General features: G+C 40.9%; 1 protein-coding gene and 1 long non-coding RNA gene across 5 annotated transcripts in view; one reads left to right on the top strand and one right to left on the bottom strand.

The window, feature by feature from the left end:
• Window positions 1-18264, top strand: part of usp3 (ubiquitin specific peptidase 3) — a 58072-nt gene that overhangs the window by 14837 nt on the left and 24971 nt on the right. The gene's annotated exons all lie outside the window — the stretch shown is intronic.
• On the bottom strand, window positions 1461-10080 carry LOC146258498 (uncharacterized). Its single transcript, XR_014729827.1, has 3 exons — window positions 4540-10080; window positions 3808-4407; window positions 1461-1718 (listed from the first exon to the last, which is right to left on the bottom strand). It is a non-coding gene; the product is annotated as an uncharacterized LOC146258498 (long non-coding RNA).

Below are 18264 nucleotides of genomic sequence, written 5' to 3'. Positions count from 1 at the left end.
ATCTTGAAAAAGCTTTACTAGAAGAAGTTACAGGAGGATGCATGGTCACAGGTGATGTAAATAGTAGGAACAATAGTTTATATGAATATTAATGGTTGAATTTGCTTAATTTCTATTTTGACCAATAGATGGTGTACTTCAGGCAGAAGAATAAAGGCTGATCTTGTAAGGCTATCAACCTGCCCCCGCCTTGTGTGCAAGCAGCGATGCGGGTTCCTTCGCAAAATGGCAAAATATTTAAATGTATTCATTTAGCAGACGCTTTTATCCAAAGCGACTTCCAAGAGAGAGCTTTACAAAGTGCATAGGTCACTGATAATAACAACAAGATAGCCCCAAAGCATTGCGGGTAGCCAAAACAAGAAGCACACATTGTGAACAACCAAAAAAATAAGTGCCAAAGGGAAGAACCATAAGAGCATGTAGTTATGCAAGTTATAATTTAAACAACACAAATCTCTAAGTGCAAGTGTACCTGTAGAAAAAGCAGCAACAGTAAAATAAAAATAAGATTAACTAAAATAGAATATTTTGCAGTGAATACAACAGTTTAAATCAGTTGCCACTAACCAAAAAGAGCAACAAGTCTCTAAGCAAGAGTCATTGTGATCCTTGAGGAAACTAGCAATGGGTTCAGCAAACCATTCCTAAGTACCGTTGTACTCCCGGAACAAGTGCGTCTTGAGCCTTCTCTTGAAAGTGGAGAGACAGTCTGTGTCTCTGATGGAGGTGGGGAGTTGATTCCACCACTGGGGGGCCAGGCAGGAGAAAAGCTTGTGTTGGGACCGGGCGGTCTTGAGCGGTGGGACCACCAAGCGGTTGTCTGAAGAAGACCGTAGGTGGCGGGTGGGAGTGTAAGGCTGCAGGAGAGACTTGATGTTGTCGGGTGCAGTCCCGTTCACTGCTCAGAAGGTTATCTGATGCGGGTCGTGATGGGTAGCCAGTGGAGGGAGATAAGGAGCGGAGTAACGTGGGAGCGTCTGGGTAGGTTGTAGACCAGGCGTGCCGCTGCATTCTGAATCCTCTGAAGCGGGCGGTTTGCGCATGCTGGGAGACCGGCGAGCAGCGAGTTGCAGTAGTCCAACTTGGAGAGGACAAGTGCTTGGACAAGCAGCTGGGTGGAGTGCTCAGACAGGTATCTCCTGATCTTACGGATGTTGTAGAGGGTGAATCTACACGACCGGGAGACTGCAGCAATGTGGGCCGTGAGGGAGAGCTTGTCCATGGTAACCCCAAGGTTCCTGGCAGAGGATGAGGGGGTCACCGTCGCAGATCCCAGAGTGATTGAGAGGTCGTGGGAGATGGAGGGTTTGGCCGGGATGATGAGAAGTTCTGTTTTGGCGTGGTTCAGCTGGAGGTGGTGCTCGGTCATCCAGGCGGAGAAGTTTGCGAGGCAGGCCTCAATTCTAGCTGAGATCCCCGGATCGGTCGGGGGAACACAGGTACAGCTGCGTGTCGTCAGCGTAGCAGTGGTAGGAGAAGCAATGGGAGGTGATGATTGGTCCGAGTGAGGTGGTGTACAGAGAGAAGAGGAGGGGTCCTAGGATGGAGCCCTGTGAGACACCAGTGGAGAGCTGGCAAGGGTCTGACAGTTTGCCTCCCCAGGAGACCTGGTAGGATCTTCACAACAGGTAGGATGAGATCCACTGGAGTGCAGTGCCAGTGATGCCCATATCAGAAAGTCTGTAGAGCAGGATATGCAGGTCAAGCAGGTTGTTCTGAGAGAGAAAGTTAGACAGTTGGTTAGACACAGCACGTTCAATTGTTTTAGAGAAGAAGGGGAACAGTGATACCGGTCTGTAGTTCCGTAGGACGGCAGGGTTCAGGGATGCAAACAGCGCGCTTTTCGGCGCCTCCCACTTTTTTCACGTCAGTTTGGGTGACTTGCGTGAATCGTGCAGATCCAAAGAGTTTTAATTTTAAGCGTGGGGGTGGTGTCTGATTATAATTGCACCAACAGTAATTCTGGATTGCCTCCACCAAACAAGTAAATACAAAATAAGCAAATCACCAGTAGCCTATGCGCACAAGAGTGAACCACTAGTGTTTCTTCTTGTTGCTTGTCTTTTACTGTCTGCGGTGGGTACTCAATAAACGGACTCCGGTCCGGATCTGGACCGCAATACCTAGACGCAGTTCATTGGTGAGTGATTTTGTGCTATAGCCTATATTTTTTTCCTACTAGCTTTATATCTTCCATGTCCAATCGAAACCTCCAATCAGGAGCTATAATAACTGTAATCACCATGACAACTCACTCACTCAACGTTGGCCGCAACCTCTGTGGGTAACGCAGGTTGTGTGTGTCATTCGCAACAACGCAGGCTAATCGATTTTCTAACGGTAGCTAGCCTACCTGTTTCTTCCTTAGCAAAAATCATGGCGTGACAAAACCCAGCGAAAAGTTGATTCCGAAAATCGCGCATTTGTGTTGCCGGTGGGGAGCACAAAACCTATGTGTTTAATCTGCATTGAGACGGTTGCCCTTGTCAAAAGTGGTAGAGCTAATGTAAAATGTCACTATGACACAAAGCATAGACACTTTGAACAAAATTCCCCCCAGAACTCTGGTCTATGGGAGAAAGATTCCCAGGGCCACGGGCACTGTGCCCTCCTAAACCTAAGTCCATTTTGAATGGGAGTCAATGGGAGAGGTAAGGGCCAGAAAAATAAACCATGGTCCGTTCCGGACCCTGGACTGAATGGAAATTTGGTGAGTGGCCCTTTTGAGTTTCTAATTGAGTACCCCTTTTTTAGGGGAAACCGAGCTCCCCTTGCAGTCTTAAAGAAATTGCCTACTGTCATGGATTTTATTAGGAAGGTGACCAAGGCATACACAGACTGTGGCAAGTAAAACAAACTACCTCTCAAAAGTAAGAATCTACAGGCCTTGTAATCCATTGATCCTGTGGTGAGGGGCCATTCCCAGGCTGTTACTCAGCTGAAGGAGTTGGCTAGGATCATCAACATTTAGTGCCCTTAGAGGTGGCCAGAAGAAGAGGAAGAAGGAGTAAAAACAGAAGAAGTGCTAGACAATTTAATAAGAGTTTGTCTCGGAATAAAAAATGAAATTTAATATTACAAATTAGTGTCGGTGTATTTTGATCTTCAAAATTTAATTTTACTCTGTGCATATAGGGGTGGGCAAGGGATGTCAGGGGGTTCGTGGCAATGTAAGTATGGATATTTGCCACGGAGCGAGGGCTTAAATTACTTCTCTCTTTTTCTTCACATACATACTGTCAATTACCTCTCTCTTTTTTGACCATACATGTGTTTGCATCCCTGAGGGTTAAGGGAGGGTTTTTTGAGTAGGGGGGTAACTCTGGCTTGTTTGAAGGCAGAGGGGAAGGTGCCAGAGGTAAAAGAGGAGTTTAGGACATGGAGAAGAAATGTTATGATGGATGGGGAGATGGTTTGAAAGAGAGGGGAGGGGATAGGATCAAGGGGACAGGAGGTGGGGCGATGAGAGAGAATGAGGTCAGAGAGCTCTGCCTCGGACAGGGGAGAGGAAGTTTAGACGTTTAGTTGGGTCAGTCATAGAGGGTAAGGGGGTAGGAAAGGTGGGTTTAGGGAACTGACTGCTAATGTCGGAGACTTTCTTCTCAAAGAAGGAGGAGAAGTCGTCTGCTGTCAGGGTGGAGGGAGGGGGTGGGGGAGATGGGTTAAAGAGGGTGGAGAAGGTAGAGAAAAGTTTGTGGGGGTTTGAAACAGAGTTAATTTTGTTAAGAAAGTAGAGGGTTTTAGCACCAGTTATGTGAGAAGAGAAGGATTTAAAGAGGGAGTGATACTTATCAAGGTCCAGACCGTCTTTGGACTTGCGCCATCTCCTCTCAGCTGCTCGAAGGGTGGACTGTTCTTCACGAATAACATCCGAGAGCCACGGGCAGGAGAGAGAAGATTGTGCAGGCCTGGTTGACATGGGACAGAGAGAGCCATGTGATGCAGTTAAAGTGGTTAACAGGGTGTCAGCGGCAGTGTTAGTGGGGTGGGACGAGAACTCGTCAATGGGAGGGAGGGAGGATGTTACAATAGAGGAGAAATGGGAGGGGGACAGGGAGCGAAGGTTGCGTCGGAAAGTTACGAGGGGAGGGGAGGTAGGAGGAGTTGGAGGGAGAGAGACAGATAATTGGATAAAGTAGTGATCAGAAATATGCAGTGGGGTTACAGAGGGTAAGTCTGTCATACAATTACGTGTCAGGATGAGGTCTAGCTGTTTGCCTGCCTTGTGGGTTGCCGGTGTGCTCAGCAGCGCCAGGTCGAAGGAAGTCAGGAGAGACGAGAAGTCGACAGCCTGCGTTCTTTGGAGGTGGATGTTGAAGTCCCCAAGGACTATCAGCGGGGTTCCATCATCAGGGAGGACGCCGAGGAGCATGTCCAGCTCCTCCACAAAGTCGGCTAGCAGTCCTGGTGTGCGATAAAGAACAATTAAGCATGCTTTGATAGGATCAGTTAGCATCACATAATGATGTTCAAATGATTTGGCAGTAACAAAGAGTGGTGTGGATGTGTATTTAATATGAGGGGAAAGAAGCAAACCTGTCCCACCACCCCGCCCGGTTGAGCGAGGTGCGTTAGTGAAGGAGTGGTTGACAGAGAGAGCAGCTGGAGTTGCAGTGTTCTCTGGGTGGATCCACGTCTCTGTCAGCGCGAGGGCATGAAGAGAAGCATGAGATGCAAACGCAGAGATGAAGTCTGCCTTGTTCACAGCAGACTGGCAGTTCCAGAGCCCTAAGGAAAGAGAGAAGGCAGGTGGAGAAGATCTGGATAGTTAGTGAAGGTTAAAAGTTGACCGTATATACCTTGTGACATATCTACGTCTATGGTTAGTGTAATGAACAGGAATGCTCAGGAAACACATGCTAGCTATGAATAAGTTCTAGGTAGAATATAATCTAAATATGAATATAAATAGGTTGATACTTATCAGAAGAGGTGATCCGCCTCGTCGGCGGACTCCCGCCGGTAGACTCCCTGTCTTTGTTCGACCGAGTCTTCGTGCACCGAGGCTGCCAGACGAGGCTGCCTCTGTAGTGCTAGCCGCCTTAAATATGCTAATGCGCAGATACAACGCCCCCAATTTCAGTCAAACAAAAGGAATACCCTGAGTACCCTGAAACCGAAAATGACTCACTGGCTAGCTACTCTTTGACCAGTTTAAGCTGGTTATCTAACTGCTGACCCTTCAGCTCTACCCAAGAGACTAAGTTTTAGCTCAACTCAATATTATACTACAGCCTTGATCACTCGCAGTCAATGCGGCGCTCTCGATGTTTGCTTCAGCAGGACGCTATACGCTCTCAGCTGATTCCAGGTACTAATAATACTAACAAAAACAATAGGTTTCTTCCTACCGGAGGAACCCTAATAATAATAACTAGAGAGGGTACAATTTCTTGGGAAATTGTAGGGTGTGCTTGCTCGCGTTGGTTGCAGGGGTCCGTATTTAAATTACAGTGCGTTCACACTGCAACGACGCGATGCAAGCGAAAACATGTTTTCCATTAATTTTCTATGGAGCCAGGCGAATCGCTTGCGTGGTGCATTGTGGGTAGCGACGTGACAGAGTTGAGATTTTCTCAACGTTATGCAAATGAGGAGCGATTTTCGCTAGCGATGGCCAATCGCGGTGTTTTCTTGTTTCTCGTAACGTAGCAACCATGGTAAACATTTCTAGCTTTCAGTTTTTAAGATGGAGAAGCTAATTGCCTGTGTGGCTACATATCCAGTCCTGTAAGATACGTCCCTGTATTTGTACAGAGACATTAATAAAAAGAATGAGGCCTGGCACAGGTTTGCCGACGTTGTTGGTGCTCCTGGTGGGTTTTCTGTACTTTCAAATTCAGTCTCTCGTCACAGTACGTAACTTTGTCCTAGCTAGTTACTGTACAGTAGTAGCCCGGCTGGAACTCCCTGGTCGTATCGACAGATTAGCAGAGACTTTGAGTAATATAATAAAACGTTTTTACACATGTCAACGTGTATGTTTATGAAACAGTTTTGTATTTTGAGTATAAGTTGTACTTTGATCGATGTTGCGAGTACGTAAACCCAAGTCTGCACAATTGGCCATGACAACTACAACTGTGATTTTGGAGAACTACATTCTACATAATCAGTTTGAAACGTCCCCCCAGCGTGATGAACTGTGGGAAGGCGAGCGATGGCAAGCGATTCGCGTCGCTGCAGTGTGAACGCGGGGTTTACAACTGATATTTCTGTATTTAATATAAAAATGCATAGCCTACTTATTTATAAAGATTACATATATTTAAAAGCATATTTATTTCTGCTCATTTACAACTCAAAATACTAAGAGTGAAGATTAGAATTAAATAGTTTTCATTTCATATTTTCATTTCCCCTGCAAGAGGGAACGGTGATCAGCAACCTCATAGTTGAATCAAAACTAATACATTTGGCAGACCGGTGAGAAAATTGACCTAATCTCTATGACTTAAACGTTATTGTAAGTTTTTCCCTTCTCATGATATTTTCAGGCATTTAGCCTACTCATATTGCATTCATTCATGAATAATAAAAAAAAAACTTTTGAAGCTTATTTTAACAAACACGTTACCAGCAGTAGCTATCTCAGACGGAATCGCGATTCAAATAGTACTAGGCTAACTGAAAAAAATGCCCCCAAAAACGTAAATAAGCTTGACATTTATTTATGTCAGTGGTAGCAATCATTGTCAGTACCAAGGCAAAATGCGATATAGCCCTGCTGTGTGGAGAAGGTGCCCCTGTAAATTGTAGGCTACTACTACTACTAGACTGTCTCGGTAGCAATTGCGTTGGTTGAATTCGATTTAACGTTACTTCCGTTGTACGGTCTAGGCTGAAATGAATTATTTTCATGAACAGATTGACAAAGTTTAGGCTGTGGCAATGGAGTTCAGGTTAGTAGACACTACAGTAGTACTGTAAACAGCTGTGGAGATGTTTTTGTTAGCTACTAGACTAGGCTACAGCGTTGCAGTGAGCTACACTGGTTTGAAACCACGTTTCCATGATAATTTCACCCACAAATCGTTTACTTGTAATCTAATGTCATAAATCCTACAACGAAAATGTATTTGTGAGGAATGTTAATTTTAACGATTGAAAACAGATGCATCATAGACCGCTGTAGTATGTGTTGCCCGGGCACCACAGGCTAATGTCATGATGCTATTGCTTCAGTGAAATAGTAGACTACTGTTTCCGAAAGTAGATGTACTTCCTTAATAATATTAGCTTATATTGTACATTACACATTACAATTGTGTGGCGTTTCTGCAGCCGCCTTGCAGTAATGCAGTTATCTCCCAGAAGTTAACGAGCTGCAAAACTAATGTTCTGCTAGAGATAGTCACGCGAGTTTTCGTGACGTTAGTGGCGTCAGTGACTGTGGCTAGCAAGTTAGCCACCGTTTGCTTCACTTTTCGCCACAAAAACTTAATTTCTACTTAAACCGCGCAACGGAACGTAAATCCCAATACAAGCAACTCAATCTCTACCAAGACGAAGCGTTTGACACCTAGGTTGTCTATGTAGTCCAAATATTAACAAAGTTTTAGGGGGGCAAAAAGAACTAGAAAAGGCTGTTCCTGCGAAACAGCAGTGAGAATGCTGAAAACCTGAATGGGGATAGCTGACCATGCTAAAAAAAGCTGAAAATAGTGAACATTTAGTAAAAAGTTATAAGCTGAATGTCTTGTGAACATTTTAAAGGTTGAATGGTGTCTCTATCTGAAAGTATACTGAAGAAGTTAAGTTTGAAAGAGGAAGCTTTTTTAATGATTTCAAAGGATTTACCATTACTTTTAAAGGGAAAATAATTTGCACAATAACCTTAACATTTTTTTAAGTATAAAAGGGAGAAATACCAAAACACAGCACACATCTCCTGAAGGAGCTGAACGTTTGTTTTATTTTATATATTTTTTTTTTTTATTGCTGAAAATACAGAAATGAGAAAATACCAGCAAGCTGAAAGCTGAAATGAATTTCAAAAATGTGTGAGTCACACAAAAGAGGCAGTGTGGAAGCTGAACTGCATGATCTAACAAAGCTAAGAGCTAAAATAGCCTACAATGAGGGAGAAGCTGAAAGCTCAACTGTTAAACAGAGAAGAAGTAGGCTAGCTAGTCATAACAAGAATATTATCGTTTTAACAGCTGAAAATATAGTTGAGATAGTAATAGCAGTAGCAGATGTAGCCTAACATTGAGTGCATTTACTCGGCTTTCTTAGTAGGATTCAAACATACAGCAGTAGGGCCGATACAAGACATGGCGACACTTTGTTGCAGAAGGATGATGGTGCAAGTTTCGTCCGTGAAGCATACAACGATTAATAAAAAAGAATCATGTAGACGTGTTTATTGAGTAATCGCATAACTAATTAAACATGTAAACGGAGTAATTGTATTATTGGCATGAACCGACAATTGCTAATAATCGGGTTTGATGAATGATGAACTTTATTGGTTCGTCGAGAATAACAGAAATTTGCCTAGCATCCATACCTCAAACAAGTTAAACTAGACGCAAAACTACACGTCCAATCCCCTAAAAAACTAATATTTTCCGAGACCCAAGACTCTGCCGAAACCATTGATATCCTTTATGTGTCTGTGCGGTAAGAAATACAACTCTTTTTGCAGTTTCCAAAAAGTTACCCAATTCTGCTTTCATGGTGCGTGTCTGTTTGGTTGCCACTGCAATGGAGCAGCTGTACTCGCTAACGAGCTGAGCAGAGAGAACGACACATTTAGCTAGAATCCACACCTCAAACAAGTTAACCTAGACGCAAAACTGTACGTCCAATCCAAAAAAATTAGGATATTTTCCGAGACCCAAGACTCTGCCGAAACCAGAGATATTCTTTATATGTCTGTACAGTCAGAAATAGACTCTACCTGCAGTCTTGAAAACGTGTTCCTTTTGGTTTCCTGGTGTGTATTTGTTTGGTTGCCACGGCAATGGAGCAGCTGTGCTCGCTAACGAGCTGGGCAGAGAAACACGAATTTAGCTGGATTCCACACCTCAAACAAGTTAACCTAGACGCAAAACTATACGTCCAATCCAAAAAATGAGGATATTTTCCGAGACCCAAGACTCTCCCGAAACCAGACATGTCCTTTATATGTCTGTGCGGTCAGAAATACGACTCTACCGGCAGTTTAAAAATACGTCTACTTTCGAAATTATCTGACGAATTTTACCCACCTCTCCATTGAAGTTAGTGAGAGAATTTGAAAGGCTGCTCTCGCTTCAAGCCTCAAAGCTGAAAATCTGTAAATGTGAGCTCTTAAGTAGTTACATTGGCTGAAAGAGGACAAGTTTTCCTACATTTTAAGGTATAACTTGTTTCTGTAAGTTAAACTATATGAACGTCAGAGGAATTTGTTTGACAATTTAGTTGAATACCAGAAAAAGAGCAGCCAGCAGAGTGTGCCACTCTGCTGGCTGCTCAACCAAGAAGGAGCTTACCATTACTTTTAATGGGAGAATAATTTGCACAAAAACCTCAATTGTCTAAAAAGTATAAAAGTGAGAAATACCAAAAGTCATAGCCATCATCTCCTGAAGGAGCTGAACGTTTTGATACCAAAATTGTAGGAATCGGTGAAAGTATGCAGGACTAGTTAAAGGCCAAAAAACCTACGGAAGAACTAAGAAGTTGGAACTAGAACATGCATTTCCTGCTGAAAATGCGTTGGAATGCTGAAATCTGAATATATTTTTTTTAAATGGCTGAAAATACAGAAATGAGAAAATACCCTCAAGCTGAAATTAATTTAACAAATGTATGACTTACACAAAAGAGGGAGTGTGGAAGCTGAACTGCATCATCTAACGAAGCTCAGTGCTTAAAAACTATGCGGGAGAATACGTTTGAACGTTGTGAAGCAATCGAAGAAATATTTCAATTTCAAGAAGCAGTGTGGAATCTGAACTGCATCAACAAAGCTATAAGAGCTTAAATTACCTACAATGCGGGAGAAGCTGAAAGTTGAACTGTTAAACAGAAGAAGAAGTTTGCTATCGTTGTAACAAGAATATTATAGTTTTAACAGTTGAAATTATAGTTGGGATAGTAATATCAGTAGCAGATGTAGCCTATCATTGAGTGCGATTACTTGGCTTTCTTAGTAGGATTCAATGTTTTGATTTAAAGGAAACATACAGCAGTAGGGCTGATACAGGAAGACACGGCGACACTTTGTTGCAGAAGAATGAGGGTGCAAGTTTTGTCTGTGGAGCACAACGATTCATAAAAAGAATCATGTAGGCCTAGACGTGTTTGAGTAATCGCATAACTAATTACACATGTAAACGGAGTAATCGTATTATTGGTATAAACTGACAATTGCTATCGGGTGTCTCATGGTCAAGTGAACGCAGTCCGTGGTGTAGTAGAACAAAACAGTAGCATTATCATAGTAGTTAGCAAAATAGATATTAGCAGCATCTTCAGAATTAGTAGTTGTAGTGTGGCATAAGATATAGCAGTATCAGTAGTGGTAGTGATGGGCTGCTCGGTACTACAGTGTCGATACTGTCCCGACACATTCAACACTCACTGCATCGGAACAACGTTTCGAGACGGGTTTTAAAAACACTTCCGGTCACGTGGCAAAATGTTTCGAAACGTTTTGTGACGTGATCTTGAACGAAACCTGTGCCAAACTTGCCAAAAGACTGATGTGTCGGGGTATAAAATGAGGCGGCAAAGCCAAAGGTTTTGAATGAGTGAGACCTTGGTTGAGAGATTTGTGAGAGTTTGAGAGAGTTTGAGAGAGATAGAGTTTGAGACAGTTTGAGAAATATAGAGAGAGTTTGAGACAGTTTGAGAGAGTTTGAGACAGTTTGAGACAGTTTGAGAGAGATTGAAAGAGTTTGAGACAGTTTGAAAGAGATTGAGAGAGTTTGAAACAGTTTGAAACAGTTTGAGAGAGTTTGAGACAGTTTGAGAGAGATTGAGACAGTTAGAGAACGTTAGAGAAAGTGAGTTACTTGTGTGCCATTAGCGAAATCCTGTTTGTTCATTTGTCTGTTTGTGTGCTGTTGTGTGTTTTTTTAAATTTTTTAAAATATATGTATAGATATTATCCGTATGAGCTTCAGTGTAGTTATTCATAGTTTAGTGCTGCCTTAGTTAGTTAATTGTGTGTTTCCATAGTTTGTTTATATTCAGTATTAGTTGATAGATAGTTTGATAGATAGTTCAGATAAATAATGTAGATAGTTTGTAGTATAGAGCCAACAAGAGACAAAGGTCCCATGTGTGGGAGCACTTTGATCTGGTCTCCCCTAACAAGATGCAGTGTTTGCAATGCCCTATGAATTCATGACACACATCCACCCGAAATCCATACTCGACTAACAATATATATTTTTGGCCTTCATTTTGGTTTGGAAACAATGCAAAAGATGTATAAATATATATATGAAAATGTATATTTTTAGTTTACCGTCTCAAACTGTTCAAAAAACATGCTTTGGGCCATTTATATTTTTGAATGAGAAAGATCTCTCTGATATTCGATTCCACACTGTCTGCATTGCAGAACGGCAATAATTCCACTCAACCACACAGCTCATTACACAATCAATGTGGAATTAGCTATAAAACTGTTCGTTATGCCATACTCGTAAATGCCAGCAGATGTCGCTGTTGGGTAAAGGTTTCGAGCGTTTCAAAGGCCCCGACTCAAATGTTTCAATTGTCTCGGTGTTTCGAAAAGCCTCGATTTGCCCATCACTAAGTAGTGGTAGTAGTTGTGTTGTGGTGCTCTTAGTCTTTTAATGAGACGAGTTGACTGAATCGCTTGTCTTGTGTCTCCACTAATCAGCTAATACCAATCACCTGTGTAAGAGACTGGCGCTTGTTTGTGTGGTTGCCACGGTGATGGTGCAGCTATGGCTGCTAATGCGCTGAAGGCAGAGACTTCCAGAAATTTAGCAAGAATCCACACCTCAAACAAGTTAACGTAGATGCAAAACTATACGTCCAATCCAAATAATAAAGATATTTTCCGAGACCCACGACTCTGCCGAAACCAGATATGTCCTTTATATGTCTGTGCGTTCAGAAATACGACTATAACGGCAGTTTATAAATCTTGTTATTTTTTGTTTTCTGTGACGAATTTGTCACCACATTTGCATTGGACTCTATGGGGCGAGAGTTGGACGTTGTCTCGCTTTCGTGGGGCTCTGAACAAATGTGTAAGTCTTTTGGATTCCACAGACAATTGTCTACAACTAGCACAAAAAAACGAAGCATGAAGAGCGAAAATTGTGGCAATGCTGGCAAACTAGAAATATGTTTTCAACGACATCCGAAGCTCTCCTCCGCTCTAAGCGATTGAGTCTGCACTCTGGGCTTTCTCGTAAACACCCATGTAAATCTCAGAAACGGTTTGAAAAAGTCATGAAACATAATCAGTGATATCAAAAAAAGTTGAATAGATATCAAAAAGCTGAATTATATAAAAATAGTTTAGGGTTTTGTCAACGTTTTAAAGTTTAAATGGTGGCTCTAACTGAAAGATTGAGGAAGAAGAAGGATTTGGAAGTTGAAGAAGTTTGAAGAAGTTTGAAAGGATTTGAAAGAAAACTCCATTGGAAACCCATGTTAAAAATATTATGAATATTGATTTATATTAATTCAACTATAAGAGGTACAAAGCTGAAAAGTCATAGCCCCCATGGCCTGAAACTGCTGAATTTTTTGATAGTTGAATGGTTTAAATAGCTGAAGATTTGAAGGCGCTGAAAGGTGCCACGGAAGAAATAGAAGATAAATAATAATAATAATAATAATAAGTTGAATAAAGATTCAAAGAACAATACTTGGAATGCTGAAGCAGCATTCCAACAATAAAGATTCAAAGAACAATACTTGGAATGCTGAAGCAGCATTCCAACAATAACTAGAACATGCATTTCCTGCTGAAAATGCGTTGGAATGCTGAAATCTGATTATTATTTTTTTCAAATGGCTGAAAATACAGAAATGAGAAAATACCTTCAAACTGAAATTAATTTAACAAATGTATGACTTACTCAAAAGAGGGAGTGTGGAAGCTGAACTGCATCATCTATCGAAGCTCAGTGCTTAAAAACTATGCGGGAGAATACGTTTGAACGTTGTGAAGCAAAAAAGTTTAATTTCAAGAGGCAGTGTGGAAGCTGAACTGCATCAACAAAGCTATAAGAGCTTAAATTGCCTACAATGCGGGATAAGCTGAAAGTTGAACTGTTAAACAGAAGAAGTTATCGTTGTAACGAGAATATTATAGTTTTAACAGCTGAAATTATAGTTGGGATAGTAATATCAGTAGCAGATGTAGCCTATCATTGAGTGTGTTTACTCGTCTTTCCTAGTAGGATTCAATGTTTTGATTGAATGAAACATACAGCAGTAGTAGGGCTGATACGGGAAGACACGACGACACTTTGCTGCAGAAGAATGATGGTGCACGTTTTGTCCGTGGACCATACAACGATTAATACAAAGAATCATGTAGACGTGTTTGAGTAATCGCATAACTAATTACACATGTAAACGGAGTAATCGTATTATTGGTATAAAGTGACAATTGCTATCGGGTTTTTCATGGTCAAGAGAACGCACTCAGTGGCGTAGTAGAAGAAAACAGTAGCATTAGCATAGTAGTTAGCAAAAGAGATATTAGCAGCATCTTCAGAATTAGTAGTTGTTGTGTGGCATAAGATATAGCAGTATCAGTAGTGGTAGTAGTTGTGTTGTGGTGCTCTTAGTCTTTTAATGAGACGACTTGACTGAATCGCTTGTTGTGTCTCCACTAATCAGCTAATACCAATCACCTGTGTAAGAGACTGGCGCTTGTTTGTGTGGTTGCCACGGTGATGGTGCAGCTATGGCTGCTAATGCGCTGAAGGCAGAGACTTCCAGAAATTTAGCAAGAATCCACACCTCAAACAAGTTAACGTAGATGCAAAACTATACGTCCAATCCAAAAAATAAAGATATTTTCCGAGACCCAAGACTCTGCCGAAACCAGAGATGTCCTTTATATGGCTGTGCGTTGAGAAATACGACTATAACGGCAGTTTATAAATCTTGTTATTTTTTGTTTTCTGTGACGAATTTGTCACCACATTTGCATTGGACTCTATGGGGCGAGAGTTGGACGTTGTCTCGCTTTCGTGGGGCTCTGAACAAATGTGTAAGTCTTTTGGATTCCACAGACAACTGTCTACAACTAGCACAAAATTAGCTATCTATTGATCCAAAAACGAAGCATGAAGAGCGAAAATTGTGGCAATGCTGGCAAACTTGAAATATGTTTTCAACGACACCAGAAGCTTCCTTCCGCTCTAAGCGATTCAGTCTGCACTCTGGGCTTCCTCGTACACACCCATGTAAATCTCAGAAACGGTTCGAAAAAGTCATGAAACATAATCAGTGATATCAAAAAAAGTTGAATAGATATCAAAAAGCTGAATTATTTAAAAATAGTTTAGGGTTTTGTCAACGTTTTAAAGTTTAAATGGTGGCTCTAGCTGAAAGATTGAGGAAGAAGAAGGATTTGGAAGTTGAAGAAGTTTGAAAGGATTTGAAAGAAAACTCCATTGGAAACCCATGTTAAAAATATTATGAATATTGATTTATATTAATTCAACTATAAGAGGTACAAAGCTGAAAAGTCATAGCCCCCATGGCCTGAAACTGCTGAATTTTTTGATAGTTGAATGGTTTAAATAGCTGAAGATTTGAAGGCGCTGAAAGGTGCCACGGAAGAAATAGAAGATAAATAATAATAATAACTAGAACATGCATTTCCTGCTGAAAATGCGTTGGAATGCAGTTGGAATTAAAGTTTAAATGGTGGCTCTAGCTGAAAGATTGAGGAAGAAGAAGGATTTGGAAGTTGAAGAAGTTTGAAAGGATTTGAAAGAAAACTCCATTGGAAACCCATGTTAAAAATATTATGAATATTGATTTATATTAATTCAACTATAAGAGGTACAAAGCTGAAAAGTCATAGCCCCCATGGCCTGAAACTGCTGAATTTTTTGATAGTTGAATGGGTTAAATAGCTGAAGATTTGAAGGCGCTGAAAGGTGCCACGGAAGAAATAGAAGATAAATAATAATAATAATAAGTTGAATAAAGATTCAAAGAACAATACTTGGAATGCTGAAGCAGCATTCCAACAATAATAAGTTGAATAAAGATTCAAAGAACAATACTTGGAATGCTGAAGCAGCATTCCAACAATAAAGAGAAACAGAAAAACAATAGTGAGAATGCTTAACAGCATTCTCACAACTAGAAAAGGCTGTTCCTGCGAAACAGCAGTGAGAATGCTGAAAACCTGAATGGGGATAGCTGACCATGCTAAAAAAGCTGAAAATAGTGAACATTTAGTAGAAAGTTATAAGCTGAATGTCTTGTGAACATTTTAAAGGTTGAATGGTGTCTCTATCTGAAAGTATGCTGAAGTAGTTAAGTTTGAAAGAGGAGGACTGAAAGTATGCTGAAGAAGTTAAGTTTGAAAGAGGAAGCTTTTTTAATGATTTGAAAGGATTTACCATTACTTTTAAAGGGAAAATAATTTGCACAATAACCTTAACATTTTTTTAAGTATAAAATGGAGAAATACCAAAACACAGCACACATCTCCTGAAGGAGCTGAACGTTTGTTTTATTATATGCTAAGAGCTAAAATAGCCTACAATGAGGGAGAAGCTGAAAGCTCAACTGTTAAACAGAGAAGAAGTAGGCTAGCTAGTCACAACAAGAATATTATCGTTTAAACAGCTGAAAATATAGTTGAGATAGTAATAGCAGTAGCAGATGTAGCCTAACATTGAGTGCATTTACTCGGCTTTCTTAGTAGGATTCAAACATACAGCAGTAGGGCCGATACAAGAAGACATGGCGACACTGTGTTGCAGAAGGATGATGGTGCAAGTTTCGTCCGTGAAGCGTACAACGATAAATAAAAAAGAATCATGTAGACGTGTTTATTGAGTAATCGCATAACTAATTACACATGTAAACAGAGTAATTGTATTATTGGCATGAACCGACAATTGCTAATAATCGGGTTTGATGAATGATGAACTTTATTGGTTCGTCGAGAATAACAGAAATTTGCCTAGCATCCATACCTCAAACAAGTTGAGACTAGTTAAAGGCCAAAAAACCTACGGAAGAACTAAGAAGTTGGAATAATAATAATAATAATAATAATAAAGAGAAACAGAAAAACAATAGTGAGAATGCTTAACAGCATTCTCACAATAATAACTAGAAAAGGCTGTTCCTGCGAAACAGCAGTGAGAATGCTGAAAACCTGAATGGGGATAGCTGACCATGCTAAAAAAGCTGAAAATGTTGAAAGTTTTCTGAAAGTTAAAAGCTGAAGCTTCAAAGCGACCGAAAGGTATTTTAAACAGAGGCTGGAGCTGGACGAAGGCATAAAACTATAGAAAAGAGAAGAAAAATGCTAAACAAAGTGAAACTAATCAGAAAGAAGAGAAACAACGCATAGAAATGTGAACATTTAGCAAAAAAAAATTGCTGGAGTTTCAAAAGGCCTAAAATGTATGTTAAGAAGGACCTGCAGCAAGATGAAGGCAGAAAAGTACAGAAAAGAGGGAAAAAATTCAAAAGTACTGGCAGTTGGAAGATACTGCTGTGAAATGTATTTTTGAAAGGACCTGGAGCAAGATGAAGGCAGAAAACGGAAGAAAATAAGAAGAAAAATGCAAAACAAAAAGGGGAACATTTCAGAAAGATGAGCTGCAGGAAACTGTGAAAATTGAGCAGAAAACCAGTTGCTGAAGTCTGGGTTGAACGAATTTGAAGGTAAGAGGACAACACTGGAATGACTGGAACTTGCTGGAAAAATGTAGCAACCGCTGGTCATTGGCAATAGACTGGCAACATTTCTAACCTAGAATCACAAAACGGAGGAGAAACTAATCATGCGTGCCTGCACACCAGTCCTGTTCAGACACTTAATTTAAGATTACATCAAAATAATAATTCATAGTACAGGGTCGCTGATGTTGTCTGTCCCTGGTGAGTTTTTTTCTGGTAAATAACAAGATCATGCTACATCTAACCAGCGGATCATTTCTTGCAAGTGTGTCAAAGTGGTATTTATTAACACCGTACTGTAGGCATAACCGGTAGAGAGGATGCAATGGAAGATTTCCTACATAAGCTACATCTACTGCTTCAAATTGAAAACGGAGACCATCTTTGGATTAAGGACAAGTTCCTTAACCTCTGTTGTCAATATCGCCAATAAAAAGTAAATACTTCAGTTACGAAGCATTTGTTGGCAGGATTAACGCCAGCTGCAGCAAACACTTACCCCAGCCCTGGTTTGGCTGTTCGTGACGGTCAGCTATGACTGTCTTGAGCCTCGATTTTTGCAGATTTCTGTGAAACTTGCTAAAATGAAAACGATCTAGCTAGATTATGTACACTTTAAGCTGAATGTACATAGCTTGTTTGGCCAATTTGGTCGATTGTGGAAAAAAAGTCGAACCGTTATTAGCCTAGTTATGGAGAGGCATCACGCTAGCTCGATTATGAGAAATGTAGCTAGAATCCACACCTCAAACAAGTTAACCTAGACGCAAAACTGTACGTCCAATCCCAAAAATACGGATATTTTCCGAGACCCAAGACTCTGCCGAAACCATTGATATCCTTTATGTGTCTGTGCGGTCAGAAATACAACTCTTTAGGCAGTTTCCAAAACGTCACCCAATTCTGCTTTCATGGTGCGTGTCTGTTTGGTTGCCACGGCAATGGAGCAGCTGTGCTCGCTAACGAGCTGGGCAGAGATTGACACATTTAGCTAGCATCCACACCTCAAACAAGTTAACCTAGACGCAAAACTATACGTCCAATCCAAAAAATGAGGATATTTTACGAGACCCAAGACTCTCCCGAAACCAGAAATGTCCTTTATATGTCTGTGCGGTCAGAAATACGACTCTACCGGCAGTTTAAAAACACGTCTACTTTCGAAATTCTCTGACGAATTTTACCCACCTCTCCATGGAAGTTAGTGAGAGAATTTGAAAGGCTGCTCTCGCTTCAAGGCTCAAAGCTGAAAATCTGTAAATGTGAGCTCTTTAGTAGTTACATTGGCTGAAAGAGGACAAGTTTTGGAAATGGAAATTTGCCAAAAGGTTTCGTTACCTCTCTTCCTGGAACGGAAACCGTGGAGTAAGCCTCTTTTTAGGGTTAAAC

This window comes from Hypomesus nipponensis, chromosome 14 (assembly GCF_054491055.1).
Source record: "Hypomesus nipponensis isolate SF chromosome 14, ASM5449105v1, whole genome shotgun sequence".
NCBI lineage: Eukaryota > Metazoa > Chordata > Actinopteri > Osmeriformes > Osmeridae > Hypomesus > Hypomesus nipponensis.
Note: the sequence above shows the minus strand (reverse complement) of the source record. Positions and strands in the feature narration are given on the sequence as shown.